The sequence below is a fragment of the Temnothorax nylanderi genome, unplaced genomic scaffold, assembly GCF_030848795.1.
Source record: "Temnothorax nylanderi isolate EJ_2023f unplaced genomic scaffold, tnyl_v1.0 TNYL_tig0330_pilon, whole genome shotgun sequence".
Classification (NCBI taxonomy): Eukaryota; Metazoa; Arthropoda; class Insecta; order Hymenoptera; family Formicidae; genus Temnothorax; species Temnothorax nylanderi.
The window spans coordinates 70,586-93,161 of record NW_027249392.1 but is presented as its reverse complement, the minus strand read 5'-3'; the positions used below and the strand labels follow the sequence as shown (position 1 = coordinate 93,161).

General features: G+C 37.4%; 2 long non-coding RNA genes across 2 annotated transcripts; one reads left to right on the top strand and one right to left on the bottom strand.

Moving 5' to 3' along the window:
• The first annotated feature begins 4,205 nt into the window (after positions 1–4,205).
• On the top strand, positions 4,206–6,061 carry LOC139781349 (uncharacterized). Its single transcript, XR_011720507.1, has 2 exons — positions 4,206–5,795; positions 5,876–6,061. It is a non-coding gene; the product is annotated as an uncharacterized lncRNA (long non-coding RNA).
• A 393-nt stretch (positions 6,062–6,454) lies between these two features.
• LOC139781348 (uncharacterized) lies at positions 6,455–9,358 on the bottom strand. The gene is made up of 3 exons (XR_011720506.1): positions 7,181–9,358; positions 6,862–7,014; positions 6,455–6,705 (listed from the first exon to the last, which is right to left on the bottom strand). It is a non-coding gene; the product is annotated as an uncharacterized lncRNA (long non-coding RNA).
• Between the last annotated feature and the right edge of the window lie 13,218 nt (positions 9,359–22,576).

The following is a 22,576-nucleotide window of genomic DNA, read 5'->3' as shown; positions in this document are numbered from 1 at the left end:
GCAGACTGTCCAGCCAGTGAAGGCAGGAGAGACAGATTGTCCACAAAATTTAACAAAGTTTGTGAGTTTTATTTCACAAGATAATCATTTTTCAGCATTTTACTTATAAACTGGCCGCTATGTTGGTTTCGACATATTGAAATTAAACATTCTTGTTGATGAGCAGCAATTAAAAAATACCGTAACACTCAAATTAATAATAATTAGAACGAGTCTGTATGATTTGAATATCGACGTCATTATTTTTTAGCATTTTTCGAATATACAGCCGTCATATTGGGTTTTGTCATATTCAAATACGACGTCCCAATTGTTAATTTATGATCAACATCTCAAAATGTATCATTATATAAATTTTCATGGAAATTGAACGCAGTTTGTAATTTTTAAAGAACAAAATAGTTATTTTTTAGCATTTCACGGATAATTTGGCCGCCATATTGGTTTTGGACAAACTAAAAATTCATTTTTTCCATGGATGCAATGCTAACTACTAAATAAACCCATTAACACACTGTTTTATAACTTCCAAGTAACGATTTCATCAGTCGTACCTCGTTACCCGCAGACTTCGGCCACCATATTGGGGTCCGCCATGTTGATTTTTCAAAAGGCCACAGCTCAAATAAAACTACATATGTGTAGCTATAAAATGAGCCCCGAATGAATTTTTTAGGTGACCCCAATTTTTGGACAGGGGGGGTGTCTGATTTCACGGAGAATGCCCCATATATTTTCTTTTTTTTTGTCTTTCTAAAATTCTTAATTCACAAAAGCATAACGGCATATACATACCTTTAAATGAATCATATTTATGTCATTTTTAGAGCATTTTTAAAATTATTATGAACTTACGTCATATACTGATGTAAATTTGACGTCATCCGATGACGTCATTTATGCTGTGACAAATGGCCGTCAGTATAGGGTCATTTAGACGTCATACTGACTGTCAGTTTGACGTACGTTCTGACGAATACGTACGTAAAAAAGACGTCTAATTGACGATGTTGTGCTACCTGGGCTGCAAATTTCAAGATTTTGGATATCTCAAATACGTTCTTATTTAAAGCTGACTAAGTCTTTAAGTATTAACTTGAGTGAAAATTGAACAAAAGCACCTTATGGTAGAGAGTTTGCCCTGTAAAACCTTTTTTAAACTTTTTTTACATTAATTATTCGCTGAGTAACTACAGTATCAAAATGGGCAAAAATTTACTGACAAAAAGTGATCCCCTAATTTTTTTTAGCAGTGTATATGTATGGGATGGAAACAATTGTATGAATTAATTTAGTATTATATTAATATTAAATATAAGTAATTTGCTGATATGTGTGTATAGACAGTACACATGTAGGCGGGGAAGGAGCTACGCCTCTCACTGAAGTACGGAAGGAGGGTGGACCTCAGTTCGCGTAGAAAATTGAAAATCCGAACCGTACAATGATATACTTCGTTTTGCCCTATAAGCAAGGGTAGTGTGGATCTCGCTTCGCATGGAAAGTTGAAAACCGGAACTGCAGAATGCTGTCTAGAGAACCATTCACGCGAAGATCCATCCCACCTCGCTTACAGGGCGAAACGAAGCCTATCATTGTGCGGTTCGGGTTTTTAACTTTACACGCGAACCGAGGTTCACCTCCCCATCCTGCCGCAAGGGGAGAAGCGTAGCTCCTTCTCCGCCTACATGTGTACTGTCTATATATAGACAGATAGTAAAGCGTGTCTGAGCAAAATCGCGCAAACCTGTAATTGCTTATGATGCTGGCAACTTGCCGTACATTTGCTTCAATTGATTTCGAGTAATTTAATATTTGAAGCAACACGCAGGCAACATTGGATATATGTATTGCCAGCAATTTGTCGGCAAGAGAACAGCATCAAATTTACTTCACGTTGCTAGCAATATGACAGGATTGTGTGATCCTATGAATTATTACAGCAACATGACAGCAACAGCTCGAATTTTGAATCAGACGATTTTAGACCGCAGCATAAGTTACCAACAAATTGCTATACAAAATTGTTATATCATAAAGGCATCAACTTGTCGACAAATGCGGACTCAGTTGCCACAATTCTGATAGCAACACATACTATGTTGTCGGCAACATGCCAGCAACAATGCAGACACGTTGCTATATGGGTAGTATTGACACAATTGTTATATTTTTCAGTTATATTTGTTAATAACTTTTTAATGAATAACGAGCGGCAGTTAAAACTTTTGGAAGGTTTACTTTACTTAGGAGAGTGCTCTCTATAATATACAGGGTGTAACAAAAAGGTTATCCGCTACTTTAACGATGAATAGTACACATCAAAATAACGAAAAAAGTTCCTATCAACATAGGTCCGCAAATGATTTCTTACCGAGTTATGAGCATTACAATTTTTGAGTTTAAATTCGGTTTATTAACGAACAGAATACGTTTTAAATTGTCAAAATACGTACAAAAATTAAAAAATGGTATCCTTGCATGAACAATACCTTGTTCGGCTCGTTCGGTTCAGTACTAACGTATACAGAATGGATGTGCAGAAATACGTAATACGCCTGGTATCTTTGAGCGTGTTAGGGCGAACATGAGGAGACGAACGTGTTTTGTATTGTGACAATTTAAAACGTAAATTCTGTTTGTTAATAAACCGAATTTAAGCTTAAAAGTTGTAATGCCCATAATGTAATGCTCGGTAAGAGAACATTTGCGGACCTATGTTAATAGGAACTTTTTCCATTATTTTAATGTGTGCTATTCACCTTTAAAGTAGAGGACAACCTTTTTGTTACACCCTGTATATCAAGGTCGAGGTCGCAGGAGGTTGCTCCCCTAAACTAGATAATTATCAAACTCCAATACTTTAAAGTAATATATCTTATTAGAAACTACACGCGACCTATATATAGTTTGTTAAGCAAAAGTTACTCAGAAATTCACCCTTTATAACATACATATATCAAAATGAAAAGGGTGTAAATAACCTTTTCTATATAATTACCGATATGTTTTTTGTCAATTTGCTTGAATTTGTGATATATTGTAGTTTTTGTGTCCCTGGTAAAAATTCTCAAATTTCATCAACTTTCTATGATTAGTTTCTGAATTATAGGTACTTGAATGTCTCCTTAACAAGCATCATCCGTACGTTGAATGACTTTCGATTGCGCACATTACCAATCAGACACGACGATATTTTCCGATCGGACATATTCCTGATTGCACACAGTCTCAATTTATTTTTTTTACAAATGTTTAAACATCCCAGATAGCCAAGCATTCCTTGGCATAAAAAGGAAATAGTGTTTGGCATAAGTTTCCCTTCAGTTGTCATCATATTGCTGTTGTCACCGGACAACAGTATTTTCGTTTCGAGCAACTTAAAAGCATTATGCAGACAACGATTACCTTACGCAAACAAGCGGAAAGCTCGTAGCATACTTATTGCCATGAAAGTTGCCACAATCTGTTGGCAACCGTTTTGGTGGCAATAAAAGTCGGCAATCCAATAGGCAAAATCGGAAGCGGCTTTCCTCAATATTGAAGGCAACTTAGCAGAGCAGTTTTAAGCAAATTGACAGCAACCTGCGGGCAACTTGCTATCTGGGATTTATTAACTAAAAATATGTAAAGGTTAAAAATTTATAAATTTTTTTGCTGATAAGGTTTCAATTCGCAAAAAATAGAACATTTTTAACAACCATCAAAATATGGATAAAATTGTTTATGACAATTGATAAATTAAAAATATGAAAAAAACTTGCACATTGCTTCCTCATAATTACAGATTGTTAGCATATTGTTCCTGAAGCCAGCTTGTTTTTAAAGTAGAGCAACATAATTATTAACATAAAATAGTATGGCTTCCTCATAGAGGAAGCTTTATGAGCGAAATAAAATAATGAGGAAGCAATGGTCAAGTTTCTGATCCACTAAATATTTTCTTCGATGTTTCTTGAATGTATGCAAATTTAAAATTAGCACATTGCTTCCTCATTATTTTATTTCGCTCATAAAGCTTCTTCTATGAAGATGCCATACTATTTTATGTTAATAATTATGTTAATAATTATTTTGCTCTATTTTAAAAACAAGCTGGCTTTGAATAGGAACAATATGCTAACAATCTGTTTATGAGAAAGCAATGTGCAAGTATCTAACTTGCACACTCTCTTTGTAGTTCATATTGTGGCAATTCTCTTATGGGACCATGAAAATCGTTCTTTACGTAAAGACCTAATTTTGCTTCCTCATAGAGGAAGCTTTGTTTTCGTAAAAAAAATTTTTTTTTGTTTTTCTGAATGTGTTCAGAATGTTCTAAAACGTCGAAAAATCATTTTTAGAAAAAATGTCCGTCTGTATGTATGTATGTGTGTATGTGTGTGCATATGTTGTCCGTATGTGCTCTAACTTCCGCAAATATTGAGATATCGGGCTCTTTTTTTTTTAATCGATAGAGAATCATTCAACGAAGGTTGGTATTGAATTGGGTGATGATCTGTAAAAGGGTTCTTTAAATAAAAAATTTTTTTTTTTAGAAAAGTGTGTTTTACGCTGTAACTTTATTAATATTTGAGATAGCGATCTATATTTAATTCTATTGTATTTTCCAGTTTTTTCTACTCCTATTTCATATATAATTAATTAAAATTTGGTTAATTAGTTCCGGAGTTTTTCAAAGTCTATGTTTGATTGTACTGGGACGATTAACGACGATTCAGCGACGACGCTGAATATTAAACAAATTCAACTTCATTTCTTTGACGCTAGCATCAAAGCGAAATCGCCACGTTCACCTTGTTGACGCTCATTTTCAGCGTCTCATGAATTTGCACCTTAATACATTCACAATTTTGTAAATGTTCAAGACGCTTGTCGTCACCTTAGCAACAGCGTTTTGTTTAAAAACTGTGATCGAATTTAAAGATAATATGTAAGTACAAATTTATCTCATACTTGTCAAGTTTGTCAAAAATTGTGATCGAATTTAAAAAAGTTGGCATATTCAATGGAAGAAAGACAGAGGGAAAGAGATAGGGATAGAGAAGAATTTCTTCAAAGTAAGTGAATATTAAATATAATAATTACACAAAATTTCAGAATTGTTTGTAATAATTAATTGACTACAATAATCCAAAGAGCTCGAATAAAATTTTCCTTGGTACATGTCTCACAACTTTAATAGTTTAAAGATCCGTGCGCGCGCGCGCACACGCACACACACACACACACACACACACACACACGCGCGCGCGAAGAGAATCAAAGAGAGGAAGAGATACAAGCATTAATAGAATATGAAGAGAATCAAAGAGAGGAAGAGATAAAACAGGAAGGTTAATTAATTCAACGATGTATTAGCGCAACACACGCGTGTGCGCGTGGTGCGCGCGCGCGCGTGTGTGTATGTGTGTGTGTGAGCACTTGTGTGCTGATCTTTAAAATATTATTAAAGTGACTTATACATATAGGAAATTTTCTATAGGAATTTACTTTGAAAATCATGATAGTTGTGGGACATGTACCCATAAAAATTTTATGCGAGCTTATGTAGTGAATGTAATTCTAACGAAAAAAAATTCCGTGTAATTATAATTAATAAAAGTTAAAATATTGTTATTACAACATTTTAGTGATGGAAGATGGATTGGATGAAATTCTACTACAAGCTTTATTAGATTATGAAAATAAGCAAATTCAGAAAGAGATTAATCCGAAAACTAAAATGATAAAGAAAGAGAAAAAAAACTTACGAAAAGATGATAGTGGAGAAAAACACGACAAAAACGACAAAGGTAAAAGAAAAAGTATGAAAATATAATAAAGTAAAATTTAGATTTAATAAATATAATAAATAAATTATGTTATTTTATAGAATATAAAGATATTCAAATGGCGGAAGAAATAAAACAGAAAGAGGAAGAAAAACGAAAATTTAAAGATGACAGTGGAGACGAACCTGAAAAAGAAAAAGAAAGAAAACCGAAAAAGAAATAAGGAAATGCATGAAAACATGCTATACTAAAATTTTGCTAACAAAATATTTAAATAAATTAAATAATATCAAACGGCCAATTTCGAGCTAATACCAGATGTTAGAAAAAAATATTTAATACATTCAATAATCGTATACAGACTTGTTTACGTTTCGATTATTGAATGTATTAAATATTTTTTTCTAACATCTGGTATTAGCTCGAAATTGGCCGTTTGATATTATTTAGCTATTGCTTGTCGAGCGAAACTTTTGTTAATTTAAATAAATTGTTAAATTTTTTTTTATAAACATTTTTGGAAAATAAAACATGTCTTTAATAAATTAGTAAAATAAGTAGTGTAAATGTTTATTGGAAGAAGCACATTTATAATGATTTAAGATTTAATAACGATATTGCTATCGTAGAGAAAAGACGGAGGGAAAGATAGAGGGATATAGAAGAATTTGTTCACAGAGTAAGTGAATATTAATTATAATTAAACAAAATTACAGAATGGCTTTTAATATTAATACTTAAAAGATCCGCACACAACAAAAACACGGATTACGCATAATAATGTTTATTAATGCACACAACAAAAACACGAATTACGCATAATAATGTTTATTAATGATGACGGGATGTTGTCTCGGACCACCCCTGACGCGACCACGTTGAGCGTACCAACGTTGACGACTCAAACCGCGTCCTCTTCCTCGTCGATATCCTATAACAAAAACAAACGAATAGTATAAAAATACCCCAAATAGCAAATACAAAATTTAATTATTTAAAAATAAAGTAAACATTTCAATAATTAGACATTAAATTGACTTTGCCCTAATATAGATTAAAATATTCGTATTTTTTATAAAATACGTACTAATTGGTCTGTGTTGCTGCTGCGGAAGCGGCTGTTCGTTAGCTTCCTGCTGTTGCTGTCCCTGCGGATGCTCCAGCATTAGCTGCACGGCATCCAGCTGCTGCTGCTCCTGCGGGTGGTTCCTGGGTTGGTCCCATAAATTTCGTCGAACTCCTGTAACATGAAAATACGGAAAAGACAATAGACAATTAAATACTAAAAATAGTAAACACAAAAATTAAATATTGTATAATAAGGTAAATATCTCAATAACCAGAGATCTAATTTACATTATCATAATATTCATAAACATTTTTTTAAAAACTAAAAAAATACGTACTTATTATTTCCTGCTGCTGCTGCGCGTGCGGCCGCTCGTTGACTTCCTGCTCACGCGGTGCCTGCGGCGGTTCCAGCAGTGGCTGCTCAGCATCAGGCTGCTGCTGCGCCTGCTCCTGCGGCTGTCTCCGCGGCAGCAATTCTCTCTGCAGCTCCTCAATTTCAATACTTTATGACGTTGAATGGTATTGAGTGCGAAACGTTGATTGTTGTGTTACATTAAAAATTGAAAGTATTCGAGTAATGACACATTAATTGATCGTGGTAGTGAAAAATCGGCATTTTCATAACTGAATAAGCATGGAAATGCTATAGATATGTATTGAATCGCAGTAAACTCATTTATTGGATTTGACTTAGCATGCCAGAATTTCGTTCGAAACGATTGTTTGAATAACAGTTTCTTGGCAGACTTGTGGAATAACTGGAATACCGATTTCATGGACAATATTGTTATTGTTATCATCTTGAGGGTTGGTCGAGGGTTCCTCAAGATCAATTTGTTGAAGTTGAGATATTACGTCACCGTTTTCTGGTAATCTTTGAAGATTTGAATCATCGACGGTAACCTCTTGATAGAAACGATTGTTTTGTACTAACTATGCAAAACATTGAGAGTAACAGTAAAGTGTGCAAATTAGAAACTTGCACATTGCTTCCTCATCATTACAAATCGCTACCATTGCTCCTATTTTATTTCGCTCACAAAGCTTTTCTTCTGAGGAAACTTATATTTTACTTGATGCATAATTATTAGTATTTATTATTTTGGGTTCCTCATAGAGAAAGTTTTATGAGCAAAATAAAATAGGAGCAATGGTAATAATCTGTAATAATGAGAAAGCAGTATGCAAGTTTCTAATTTGCACACTTTTTAAACTTTTAAATTTAACCTTTTTATGAATTGATAGAGGGTTAGCTTAATAGCACAAGTGGGATTTTACAATCAACGCAATGTCAAATCGATGTTGACTCTGGGAGTTCAGGCTACATGGTCCATATATGGACTTCGCATATGGACCTTTGATCGCGTATAGTGTATAGCTGGGTCTAATCAACCAAATCTTAAAGAATTATGTATGAAATAGGAAAAAACTGAAGAATATAATAGAATTATAAATAGAATTATAAATATCTCAAAATTAGCGGAAGTTAGAGCAACAGACATTTCTCAAAAAATTCAAAATTTTATAAAGAAAAAACCCTTTTACCGATTATCGCCAAATTCAATACCAACCTTACTTTAATGATACTCTATATAAAATTACATGTATAACTTATACACTTTTAAAGCAGAAATCAGTAACCCTTTCACAGATACTCGTCAAATTCAATACCAACCTACCTTTAATGATACTCTATCCATAAAAAAAATTAAGCTCAATATCTCAAAATTTGCGTAAATTAGAGCAATTACGTAGATTTTTTTTAGATAGAAATCGGTAATCCCTTTAGTATTAACAATTTTTCTAATTTTATTATATTTTTTAGTTCTTTCTACTCCTATTTTGTATATAATTCTTAAAGATTTAGTTGATTAGTTCTTGAGTTATAGAAAGGACTATGCCCAGTTTCATATAAAAAATTGGGCCCCTGGTGAACAGCAATCAGACATGGCTAGAATTGTAGGGCATCAAAAGAGGATTAAAAAGTTCCAGGGGCACAACTTTGTAACGAGTCCCCTGAGTGCTTACAGCTGTCCAAAGTTTGCTATTATGACTATATTATGACCATGTACTGGTCTGGTCCGATTTCTCTGCGTCCAGGCCTTCCCGCGGTGACGGAGATAACGGATTGTACCAAAGACATTGAAATAATATGTCTAGAATGTATTTGGTACAATTCATTAACCCGGCTAACAAAGAAAGGTACGGAAGTGTCCCCCTCCGATTTTGATGAGCTTTTAAAATGTTGTTTTCTAGACAAAAATAAGGGACACGTATTTTTTATACGTGCCCATATACATTTAGGGGCTGAAACAACAATTTTGAAAAAATCGGTTTTTCTCTTTCGGGCCAAATGTTTCCGAAACTATAAAAAATAGAAAAATTTTTTTAAAATAAAAGTTGAATGGTTTGAAAAGTACTTTAATATTATAATTTAGGTTAGGTCAGTATGCTCATCAGACTTCAATTAGGCAATTAAAATTTTCTGTTTCGTACTTTGTGAGTACCCCCCTATCGATTAATATATGACTCATGACTGTTCACTCGGGGCCCAAACTGGGCATAGTCCTTTCAGTAAAATCTGTACATACACACACACACACACACACACACACACACACACACACACACACACACACACACACGCACACGCCCACGCTTACGCCCACGCCCACGCCCACGCCCACGCCCACGCACACGCACACGCACACGCACACGCACACGCACACGCACACGCACACGCACACGCACACGCACACGCACACACACGGACATTTTTTTAAATGCGATTTTCCGACGTTTTAGAGCATTCTGAACACATTGGCATAAAAAACTTAAAAAAAAACCAATTTTTTCTCCGGCCTTTTTTACCTCTATTTCATATATAATTCTCTAAGATTTGTTTGATTAGACCTAGCTTTATACGCGATCAAAGATCCATATACGAGGTTTACGAAGACAAAGCTTCCTCTATAAGAAAGCAAAAGAGCTCTTTATACTTTATTTCGATAAACTTGAAAATCTTTAAATCCTGCGACGTAAACCTTAATATTTGATGGTAAATGTGATAATATCTTGGCAATGTCTTGAACTTCTTGCTTAATATATATATATATATATATATATATATATATATATATATATATATATTAATCATATGATCACTGTCTTGGAGATCCTCTTGTTTCTGAACGATAAATACGCATTACTGACAATGAGTGAATGCGTGCGATCAACATTTGTTCAATATACGACAAATTCTTTAATACATCCGGAATTATCCCGGAACACATTTCATTGAAAGCCGTAAACTTTGTTGCTTTTTTCTTGCAATAAGCACAACGAAAAGTTACTGTATAAATTGTCAAAACTCGACGATTGCAGTTACCACGTATCTTATAATTTAACTCTTCAAGAGTTCGTTCGAAATTATGAAAAAATAAACTGATATCTATCTTGTCGTGTTCGGCAGCGCTTGCATGCTGTTGTTCTCGGTAAGCCTGTACATGTGTACATACCTACAAACGGATTCTCGACGGATCCGGCCACCAATTGAATTGATGCCCTTGCGACGTTTTTGTGGCATGTGTCTGCAGTTGTATGCAATAATCCGATCTGAGCCTAAGTCCAGATAACCAAAGAGTAGTCCGCAAAAATATTCTAAGTCTGTATATTATAATCCGATCTAAGTCTAAGTTTAAAAATCAAAAGGAGTAATCTGTGAAAATATATTCTAATTCTGTATGCGATAATTCGATCTAACGATAAGTCTAAGTCCGATAATTAATCAAAGAGTAGTCCGCAAAAATATTTTAAGTCTGTTTATATCTGAGCTGTCTGTGTCTGGGTCGCTGTGTATATCGATGGAAGTATCTTAGGGTGCTTTACACGGCGTTGTTTTTATTCGCTTTAAGCAAGCTTCTTAATTCGTCAGCGAATTTACTGGTAAAAACTTCTTCTAGACGCTCGTTTTTTATTCGCTAGCGTCTAAAATTTTGAAATCGCGGCGTCTAGAGGTCGCTGCGACAAAGTTGAACATGTCCAACTTTAACGCTCTCGTCAAGCGAACAGCTGGGCATATTTAGTAGTAACGTTACAAGAAGCTCCGTGTCAAGACGGTAGCGAATGAATCAGCGAGCGACTAGCGAATTGTTCGGCATTCTGTGCATGCGCAAGATGGTTAACTAACAAAATTCTCTCCAAAACGTTGGCGACTTCATACTATTTACCAGCAACATGTAAATATGTTAACGCTAACGACTTTGTTAGCCAGAAATTTGCTCTGAGAGAGCGAGAAACTGGCGATAAAAGAAGCCAGCGACAACCGTTAAAAGTAGCACCGTGTACGGCATCCTTTATACACTGAAAGCGAGCGTCTCGATGCTTCGGGCTTATATACCTAGCCTTCTAGCGGCGGAGTTGAGAACTGATCTCTCTCTATATATAAAAGACCCGCGGCTTATATTCAGTTGATGTAGAATTTTACTTACGAGAACGGACGCCTCGTAGCGGCGAAACCGAGAACCATTCTATGCCTCGGCGCTTTTCTATATATAATGGGTGGCGGTTTTGTACAATTTGTTGATTAACTTATTAACTAAACGGTACGGAACTGTCGCTGTTTATTAACGCATAGTATTTGTTAACTAACTAAATCGAATGCTGCTGATTGTGTCGCTGGACTCTTGGAGTTAATACAATTTATTTACAATTTGTTTACAATTTTATTAGACTCGATGGTACGTTATTGAGTCCGCACATCTTCCCTAAATTATTAATTAAGCATTCCGAAGCGACTGGCAAGTTAGTTGATTTTTCTAACACTTCTCTAAATTGTTAATCTAGCGTTCTGAGATAATTAACAATATCTGAGTCATAACACAGGTAAAAGTAAGATGGCACTCTGTCGATATCATCGAAAGGAACCTTCAAAATGAAATGATTGCTCGGGGGGCGGTAGAGCGAACCCCGGATTTGCGAAATTAACAAGACTCGAAGGACCAGAGGGGGTGTGTTTCGTCCCCTCAGCGCGAATTAGCGAGAGAAATCATGCGGCGAACAAACGAAAGCAAAGCGACTCACCGTTTCGTTGCCCGATGCCCTCTCGGGTGTGCTCTCTCGTCGCTCCGTCCGTCCTCGGGCTGGCGGAATCCTCCGTGAAAGAGACGAGCGGCAGGCAAGGGTTGGAGCAGGCAGCAAGCAAGTAATGCACACAGAGCAGGCAGGCAAGCAAAGGCGGTAAGGCACGGCGCTCGTGCTCCGGACTCGGTTTGACGATGGCCGGACGTTAGCTAACGTAGATTCGAGCTTTTCCGAATGGTGGTGACTAGACGACTTCCGAAAAGAGAGTGTCTCCTGCTCGCGCTCCTGTGAAGTGCCGGCGCGAGCGAGTATTTACCCAATAATTGGGAGTGCCACCCGCGGGCGGGTAGCACGAGTCGGGTGAGTCGCGCGAACATTGATTATGGATCGCGATCCGCCGACGTTTCGCGCGAGTCACTAAACGCGAGATTAATCTTATCGACGGCACGACTTTGCCGTCGGTTCACTAACACGAATACTTACGACAACGCGAATGATCGCTAATGCAATTGCGGACGAATTAACGATTAACACGAATTCATAAATGATATATACAGAGCTAACACTACGATATACTATATACATGGGCGAGCGCCAAACAATGATACTATCACGATTGATAGTTGACAGCATTTTTTAAAACGAATTTTTGCAAAAAGAATCATGGATTTTCGTTTTTTTTTTAGCATCGGCCTATCATAAGCAATTGATCCATATACAATATTATTCAATCAGCCAAGCGGTTCAGGAGGAGTTGTGATTACAAGAATGATGCAAAGCCGGATATAGAGGGGGTACTACGCTCGCTTTGCTCGCTGCGCCCCGATAGAAAATATATCTATTAATAATCGTAGCGTAGTAGCAATGACGGATACCGGTAACGATATGTGTCTGACGCGTATGAATTGTCATGTTAGAATAAACGCTCCACTTTAAGAGAAAATAAGATTCAATTTCGCGGCATAGGCTCGGTTAGTAATGAGATCTTAGGCGAATTCAAATGTCATTTTTTAAAGACCAAAGTAGAATTTTTGAAACATATAATAGAATCGGGTGGCGTGCGGCCGTCAGAGGCTAAAATGGACGCGGTTACGAGGTTTTCCGAAGAGCAGATTCAGAACTTCTTGAGTTTGTCCGGTTATTTCCGGAAGTTTATTCATTAATTACGCGGTCTTTAACAAATTTATTTTAAAAAATTCCGTGTTCCGTTTTGAGAAGAAGGAAAGAAATGCGTTTAATGAGTTGAAAGCGGTTTTGGTAAGCAAACCTATTTTAAAATTATATAGAATAGATATATGGAATAGATGCAAACTCCATACCGATGCGTCAGTTTGGCTATGGTGCTATTTTGTTATAGTATGGTGATAAATGATAATTTGTTGCATCCTGTGTATTATACGAGTGGCTGCACAAATCCGGCAGAGGAGAAATACAGTAGCTACGAGCTCAAAGTGCTGGCGATTATAAAATCTTTGTAAAAATTTCATGTTTATTTATTAGGTATATCTTATAAAATAGTGACAAATTGTAAAGCGTACAGTCTAACCATGAGTAAAAAGGATTTGTGTGTGCGAGTGGCGAGATAGGTTCTGCAATTGAAAGAATTTAATTATACGATCGAACATCAGCCGGGAAATGCGATGACATGTAGATGCGCTAAGTAGAAATCCGTTACCCGTGTGTATGTCGAGTGAATGCGAAGATAGTATAGCGTCGCAAATTCGAAAGGCTCAACGTGAAGACGCTCACTTGCAAGAAATAATAGAGTTAACTGAAACAAAGACAGTCGATGGTTTTGCAATAAGAGCGGGACTTCTTTTTAAGATAATTGACGACGAGGAGTGAATGGTAGTACGCGATGCATTCGCAGATTATTGAATGGTTATATGACAAGAGGCATATATCAGCGATTAAAACCAAACAGATAATTAAAAGAGATTATTGGATGCAAGATTTGAAAGCGAAAGTCGAGAGAGTAGTTTGTAACTGTGTGCTGTGCATTCTGGCCGAGAGAAATGAAAAAAGGAGGGATTGTTGCATGCGATTGAGAAGGGCGAGGTTCCTCTGGATACTTTCGTCTCAAAATCGTCTCAAAATCGAGTCAGGAATCTGACATTTGCGGGTTGTTTTGAATCACCCTGTATGTAGGAATATATGTAGGAATGTATGGTATTTATGCATAAAAGGGGCCTCCTCTCCGATTTCAATGACCTTGATATATGTTGTCAAGGTCATGACCCCGAGTGAACTTCAGAAGGTTTTAGCCGTAGCTCGTTATTCGTTAAAAAGTTATTAACAAAAAAAAGTTTGGAAAATATAGCAGCTATTTTGAGTATTGGAAGGCATAAATGACTAATATATATGTCGAAATAGTTTACGCATACACTTTCCACGCGAAACAAGGTGCCCCATGGGTTTGTGACGCGCTTTACAAGCTCGTTTATATATATACATAATGAAACATTATATATTCTCTATTAATTTCCTGAATACACATATTTTATGTCATCTAGTAATACATAAAATGAGTCTCCTCCAATTCTTTTCACATAGATGATCGACTAACTTATCTCGTTTAATACCACCTCTACTTAAACGAGCTTATAAAACGCGCCACGAACCCATGTGACAACTGGTTTCCGTGTATATACATAATGTTTCATTATGTATATATGTTACGCCCAAACACCGAAATCGCTCAGTGAGCGAAAAAAACATCCACAACGCGTTGTGGACGGTGCTGATCGTCCACAACGCGATGTGTGCATTTGAGAAACGTCCACGACGCGTTGTGGACGGTGCTGATCATCCACAACGCGATGTGTGCATTTGAGAAACGTCCACGACGCGTTCTGCATAACTTGATATACTCACAAAGCGAATTTACTTGAGAATTTATGAGAATAATATAAAATTAGAAAACACAGAGATAAATTACTCAAATAAAACGTATTTATTACTAATAAATCAAACTATATTAATTATTACACACACACACACACACACACACACACACACACACACACACACACACACACACGCGGGGATGGGGTGCAAGGGGGGCCTTTGGCCCCCCCTCCCGCACCCACCTCCGCCGGTAGGCAGCGTGGACCTCGCTTTATAACTTAAAGTACATGCAAGTTATGCAGAACGCGTCGTGGACGTTTCTCAAATGCACACATCGCGTTGTGAATAATCAGCACCGTCCACAACGTGTCGTGGACGTTTCTCAAATGCACACATCGCGTTGTGGACGATTAGCAACGTCCACAACGTGTTGTGGATGTTTTTTTCGCTCACTGAGCGATTTCGGTGTTTGGGCGTAACATATATATATACGAGATGCGAAAAAAAAAAAACATATATGTTTCACGCATACACTTTCCACGCGAGACCAGTTGTCACATGGGTTCGTGGCGCGCTTTACAAGCTCGTTTAAGTAGAGGTGGTATTAAACAAGATAAGTTAGTCGATCATCTATGTTAAAATAATTGGGGGAGACCCATTTTATGTATTAATGGATGACATAAAATATGTGTATTAATAGTAAATTAATAGAAAATATATAATGCTTCATTATGTATATATATAAACAAGCTTGTAAAGCGCGTCACGAACCCATGTGGCACCTCGTTTCGCGTGGAAAGTGCGTTATGCGTGAACTATTTCGACATATATATTAGTCATTTATGCCTTCTAATACTCAAAATACCTGCTATATTTTCCAAAGTTTTTTTGGTTAATAACTTTTTAACGAATAACGAGCGACGGCTAAAACCTTCTGAAGGTCATTGGGGTCATGAACCTTGACAACATATATCAAGGTCATTGAAATCGGAGAGGAGGCCCCTTTTATGCATAAATACCAAATGTATTATTACACTTTTAATTAATAATAATTGTTAATTAATAACACTTCTCTTATTACACTACACATTTTTTTCATTAAAATATAAATATTTTTATATTAAAATGTAATATATTAAATAATATATTACACTAAAATTTGGTGTAATGATCTTTGGCAATATTGCGTAACATAGGTATTTCTTAATAGCGTATGAAAAAATAAATAAAACATTTTAAGAACACAAGGCATTATGTATGCTCCGTGGACTAATGCTCCGTTATGCCCCAAAATGTATAACTTTACTTTAGGTAATGTAAATTGTTGTGTACGCGGCAGGAGGTAATTTCACAGGCTATTTGAATACGTCCGTTTATTACAAGGGATTGCGCACTTCTAATCGAAGTGCGAGCCAGTCGAGTAAGTATCGAAGGACCTGCTCCAATTCGCAGTTCTCACACGCTTCGCGAGTAACTGCTGCGCCTGCTCGCGATTACGCTTTTATTGTACAGGGTGTATCAAGACGATACAGAGCGGTACGACGGGTCGCGCGTCTGCCGGCGTCAGGGGCACGCTGGGGCACGCTGGGGCACGCTGCGTAGTCGTAAATTATGTAAGCTGATATTACCGACTTATCGAGTAGGTCGCGCGCTTTTCTCTCTTAATTGTGAAAAAATATTGATAAAAATGTTAAGCGCGAACACTCTTGTATTAAAAATATCTTTATTTTTGAAATGTTAAGTATTTAAATGAGATTACATATGTATTGTAGGTTAATTATTATCGGCCGCTGAGCTTTTCTTAGATATAATTAATTAATGAAGATTAAATATATCTATATAAATAATTTTTGGCTGTTAATATTTAAACTGTTTTTTCATCGGTTTGATATAAAATTATGTATTAATTATTATAGATATTCGATAAATAACTGTAGAACATAGCAAAGAGCGATTCTCTCCAAATTTTTAGGCAATCACGTTCTTGCGATAACAAAACGATTCAGCAAGTATTTGCGAGGGGACGCGGTTTCCTTTAATTGTTATTAATTTTTTATTAATAATTTATTCAGCGACCGATAGCAAAAAACGATTCTCTCCAAATTTTTAGGGGATTACGTTTTTGTGATAACCAAACGATTCAGCAAGTATCTGCGACAAGACGCGGTTTTCTTTAATTGTTATTAATTTTTTATTAATAATTTATGCTCTAGTGGTCGTTCTCGATCTTTGTTATCACAAGAACGTAATTCCCTAAAATTTTGGAGAGAATCGTTCTTTGCTATCGACCGCTAGAGAATAAATGGTTAATAAAAAATTAATAACAATTAAAGGAAACCGCGTCCCCTCGCAAATACTTGCTGAATCGTTTTGTTATTGCAAGAACGTGATTACCTAAAAATTTGGAGAGAATCGCTCTTTGCTATGTTCTACAGTTATTTATCGAATAATCTATAACAATTAAAACATATTTTTATATCAAACCGATGAAAAAATTATTATTGAATAATGAGAATATACTGTTCTTGATATAACTATACAAATTTTTCATGTGAGCAAGTTATCTTTGTCTAACACTATGTAATCTCATTTGAACATTTAATATTTCAAAAATAAAGATAGTTTTAATACAAGAATGTTCTTTCTTCAGTGTGCATAAAAAGGTATTTTATTTAAAAATTTGTTTCATATCTATATGTAAATAATTATTTATTTATTTCTTACAATGTATTTATTTTACAGGATATGTTCTACATGTCCACCATTGTTCTCCAAACACAATGCGACTCTCCACATAAAATTTTGTCGCACTCTACTTAATGTGACAGGTGTAATATCGCGACTTGCTACCCGTATTCTTGCAATTAACTCGTTGCGATTCATGGGTAATGTCTTATATACCTGATCGCGTATAAAACCCCATGCAAAAAAGTCCAAAGGCGTGAGATCAGGTGATCGCGGTGGCCACTCGTGCAGATCACTGTGAATGCCTATCCACCTGTTTGTAAATCGACGATTCAAAATCGTACGGGCGAGAACGGAAGTATGGGCTGGATGGCCGTCTTGTTGGAAGATGATGTTTGGGCGGATGTGTAATGAAACATCTTCCAACAAACCGGGCAGTGTTTCCTCCAGAAACTCGGAATATACTTCTGCCGTGACATTTATATGTTCAGGGAAAAAGTACGGTCCGATAATCGTATCGTCCACAATCCCCATCCAAACGTTGGTTGACGTGAAATCTTCCCTGGACGTGCGTTTCTTTTATGCAGTGGGGGTTCTCTTCCGCGTATTGGTGTTCATTATGGCGATTAATCATGCCATCACTGCGGAAAATGCACTCGTCTGTTTTAAAAACGTCAGATCGTAGACGGACAAAAGATTATCGAAGTTGAAAACGCGGTGAACGATGGAGCGTCCTCGTTATACTAACGAAGAGTTGGCCAATATGTTATTAATCTACGGCGAATGTCGTAAAAATGGAAGGCAGGCCGCAATTTTGTACGCTGAGCGCTTTCCTGAAAAGCGGCACCCGGCACACGGGTATTTCCATACCATATTAACTCGCCTTGTCCAGCATGGCACGTTACACGCGTCAACACGCGCACGAAATAATCATCATCCCGGAAGAAACTATCAATCAAGTGAGAGAAGCAATTATAGAAAATCCGCACACGCGCACGAGAAGTATCGGATATGATCTCGGTATGGACCATAACAAGGCGCATAGAATTATTAAGAAAGATTTAAGAATGCATCCTTACAAGAGACACACAACTCAAATGTTGCTCCCCCAAGATTTGCTCCGTCGAGAAAGATATTGTGATTGGGTCTCAGAACAGGTAAATTATATAGTTTAATAATGTATTAGTTATATTTTAAGCTTTCATACGAAATCGTGGTAAATAACTTTCGTTTATCGAATATTTCTCGTTGACGCGTTTTTTATATCGTGCTAATCATATCACCGTTTCTTCTAAAGTCTGCGCGATAAAATGTCAACCTAAGTAATAAACAGAAAACTAATAATAATTTCTAATAAATTGCAAAAAAGGCATAAAAAACATGAAAAAAATACGTAGATACATTATTGTACCTTTATATCATACAGATTGACGATATTGATGATATTGAGGATGACTACTTTCTGCGGAGTATATTATGGACAGACGAGAGCACTTTCCGCAGTGATGGCATGATTAATCGCCATAATGAACACCATTACGCGGAAGAGAACCCCCACTGCATAAAAGAAACGCACGTCCAGGGAAGATTTCACGTCAACCAACGTTTGGATGGGGATTGTGGACGATACGATTATCGGACCGTACTTTTTCCCTGAACATATAAATGTCACGGCAGAAGTATATTCCGAGTTTCTGGAGGAAACACTGCCCGGTTTGTTGGAAGATGTTTCATTACACATCCGCCCAAACATCATCTTCCAACAAGACGGCCATCCAGCCCATACTTCCGTTCTCGCCCGTACGATTTTGAATCGTCGATTTACAAACAGGTGGATAGGCATTTACAGTGATCTGCACGAGTGGCCACCGCGATCACCTGATCTCACGCCTTTGGACTTTTTTGCATGGGGTTTTATACGCGATCAGGTATATAAGACATTACCCATGAATCGCAACGAGTTAATTGCAAGAATACGGGTAGCAAGTCGCGACATTACACCTGTCACATTAAGTGGAGTGCGACAAAATTTTATGCGGAAAGTCGCATTGTGTTTGGAGAACAATGGTGGACATGTAGAACATATCCTGTAAAATAAATACATTGTAAGAAATTAATAAATAATTATTTACATATAGATATGAAACAAATTTTTAAATAAAATACCTTCTTATGCACACTAAAGAAAGAACATTCTTGTATTAAAACTATCTTTATTTTTGAAATATTAAATGTTCAAATGAGATTACATAGTGTTAGAGACAAAGATAACTTGCTTACATGAAAAATTTGTATAGTTGTATCAAGAACAGTATATTCTCATTATTCAATAATAATTTTTTTCATCGTTTTAATATAAAAATATGTTTTAATTGTTATAGATTATTCGATAAATAACTGTAGAACATAGCAAAGAGCGATTCTCTCCAAATTTTTAGGTAATCACGTTCTTGCGATAACAAAACGATTCAGCAAGTATTTGCGAGGGAACACGGTTTCCTTTAATTGTTATTAATTTTTTATTAACCATTTATTTTTTAACGGTCGATAGCAAAGAACGATTCTCTCCAAATTTTTAGGGAATTACGTTCTTGTGATAACAAAGATCGAGAACGACCACTAGAGCATAAATTGTTAATAAAAAATTAATAACAATTAAGGGAAATCGCGTCTTGTCGCAAATACTTGCTGAATTGTTTTGTTGTCACAAGAACGTAATTCCATAAAAATTTGGAGAGAATCGTTCTTTGCTATCGGTCGCTGCAGAATAAATTATTAATAAAAAATTAATAACAATTAAAGAAAACCGCGTCTTGTCGCAGATACTTGCTGAATCGTTTGGTTATCACAAAAACGTAATCCCCTAAAAATTTGGAGAGAATCGTTCTTTGCTATCGGTCGCTGCTGAATAAATTATTAATAAAAAATTAATAACAATTAAAGGAAACCGCGTCCCCTCGCAAATACTTGCTGAATCGTTTTGTTATCGCAAGAACGTGATTGCCTAAAAATTTGGAGAGAATCGCTCTTTGCTATGTTCTACAGTTATTTATCGAATATCTATAACAATTAAAACATATTTTTATATCAAACCGATAAAAAAACAGTTTAAATATTAACAGTCAAAAAATTATTTATATAGATATATTTAATCTTCATTAATTAATTATATCTAAGAAAAGCTCAGCGGCCGATAATAATTAACCTACAATACATATGTAATCTCATTTAAATACTTAACATTTCAAAAATAAAGATATTTTTAATACAAGAGTGTTCGCGCTTAACATTTTTATCAATATTTTTTCACAATTAAGAGAGAAAAGCGCGCGACCTACTCGATAAGTCGGTAATGTCAGCTTACATAATTTACGACTACGCAGCGTGCCCCAGCGTGCCCCTGACGCCGGCAGACGCGCGACCCGTCGTACCGCTCTGTATCGTCTTGATGTACTTGATCGTGGTAATTGCAATCGCGCGCGACTTTTGAACGACATCTCGCAACGCGTATAACATAACACTCTTTCCCTCTCCGCAAAGGAATGTTACCTATTAATCACCTAATTCGTGATCCCCATATCTTTGTGGCGGTCTCCTATTTCGAACTGGCCATTCTCTTCGCTGTCTTGGGTCCAGAACATGCCAAGGCACTTCCATGCATCACGAGAACCACTTCCCAAGTTACGGTCCGCAGTGTGTAGTTTGCCGAAAATTTTCTTATTCTCCAAATAAACGCGATCCATGATTATGGTCACATCCGCACCAGGATCCAGATGAAAGCACACTATAACGCCATCGACGGCCACTTCCACTCGCCACGGGTCGTCCGTCTGAGCTCGTGATTGGCTCACCGACACTGTTGCCACAAAGAACGGGTTTGCGAGAGTCATCTACTTGACGATCTTCGGTTTCACGTTCTCAAGGTTTGCATTTGTCTTCTCGGATTTGCACACTTTCGCTCAATGACCGACTTTATCATACTTATTGCACTTTGTACCGTGAGCGGGGTAAGCTTCTTTGGAGTGCTTCTTGTCGCTCCCATAATCAAAACACTTCCATCAGTAGTGGAGAGATTCCTCTCCTTCCGCCCTTTGCTTTTCTTTTGCGATTCACTTCCAGCTCCTGCTGCTTCGGAGCATAACAATTGGTTTTGTTTCTGCACTGTCTCGTGGCTCCTAGCCACTCCCACAGTCTTTCTGTAATCTAATCCATTGACGAGCTGTAACTTTTCGGAGAGGCGTCGATCGGCAACGCCCACTACAATCCGATCGCAACTCAACTGCTCGCGAAAGTTCACATGAATCGTATTCACATGAATCAGTCAACTTACACAGATCTGTGATAAAATCTTCCATGCACTCCTTTGGAGATTGCACAGCCCAGCTGGCCCAGCTGGCTTCCCTACACCTAGGGGAGAAGTGCCGTCCTCACCAACGGCAAGAGAGGTACCGTACCTTCGGGTTGCCCGTGAAAAGACAGCTCGGAGGACGGGAGGTTCGGCGTCACGGCTGGAAACGTGGCGTCGAACATAACTCCCACAACAACGGGAGGTGTGGCGGGGTGGGTGGTGCCACGCTCCGCCACAGATAGAAACTAAGCTCACAGAGCAACGGGCAAACGCCCGCGAAAGGACAGTCCAGTCAGGATTAGGCGTCGGGAGTAACCCGGAAGTATTAGTAATTAGTTCCCGGGTGCACCCTTAAGACGCACGGTCGTTACCCTTGGGGTTTTAGTGGGTAGGTCACGGGAGCCTAGGTTCCCGTGGAATCCCACACTCCCCTCGTCTCTCTTCCAGGAGGGCGAGGGGGTCTGCCCCCTCCAACACCAGAGGGGGCTGCTGGGCCATACACCGGACCTGCTAGTCAGGTTCGGGAACCCAGCAGTTGAAGATTTCCCCAAGTAAAAAAAAAAAAAGGTTAGGTTCCCCCCAGGGGGTGGGGGAAGCCACCCGGGACTCTTAGAAGTCCCTAGGAGCCTTCCCCACTACGGGTACTTGCGCACCCGGGGTCCCGAGCACGTCAGACCGTAACCTTCGTCATCCTGACGGATGGCGGAGGCCGGGCAGTCCCCCCCGGGGGACTCGCGAGGCAGACTACCTCTATAAACAACTGTCCGGC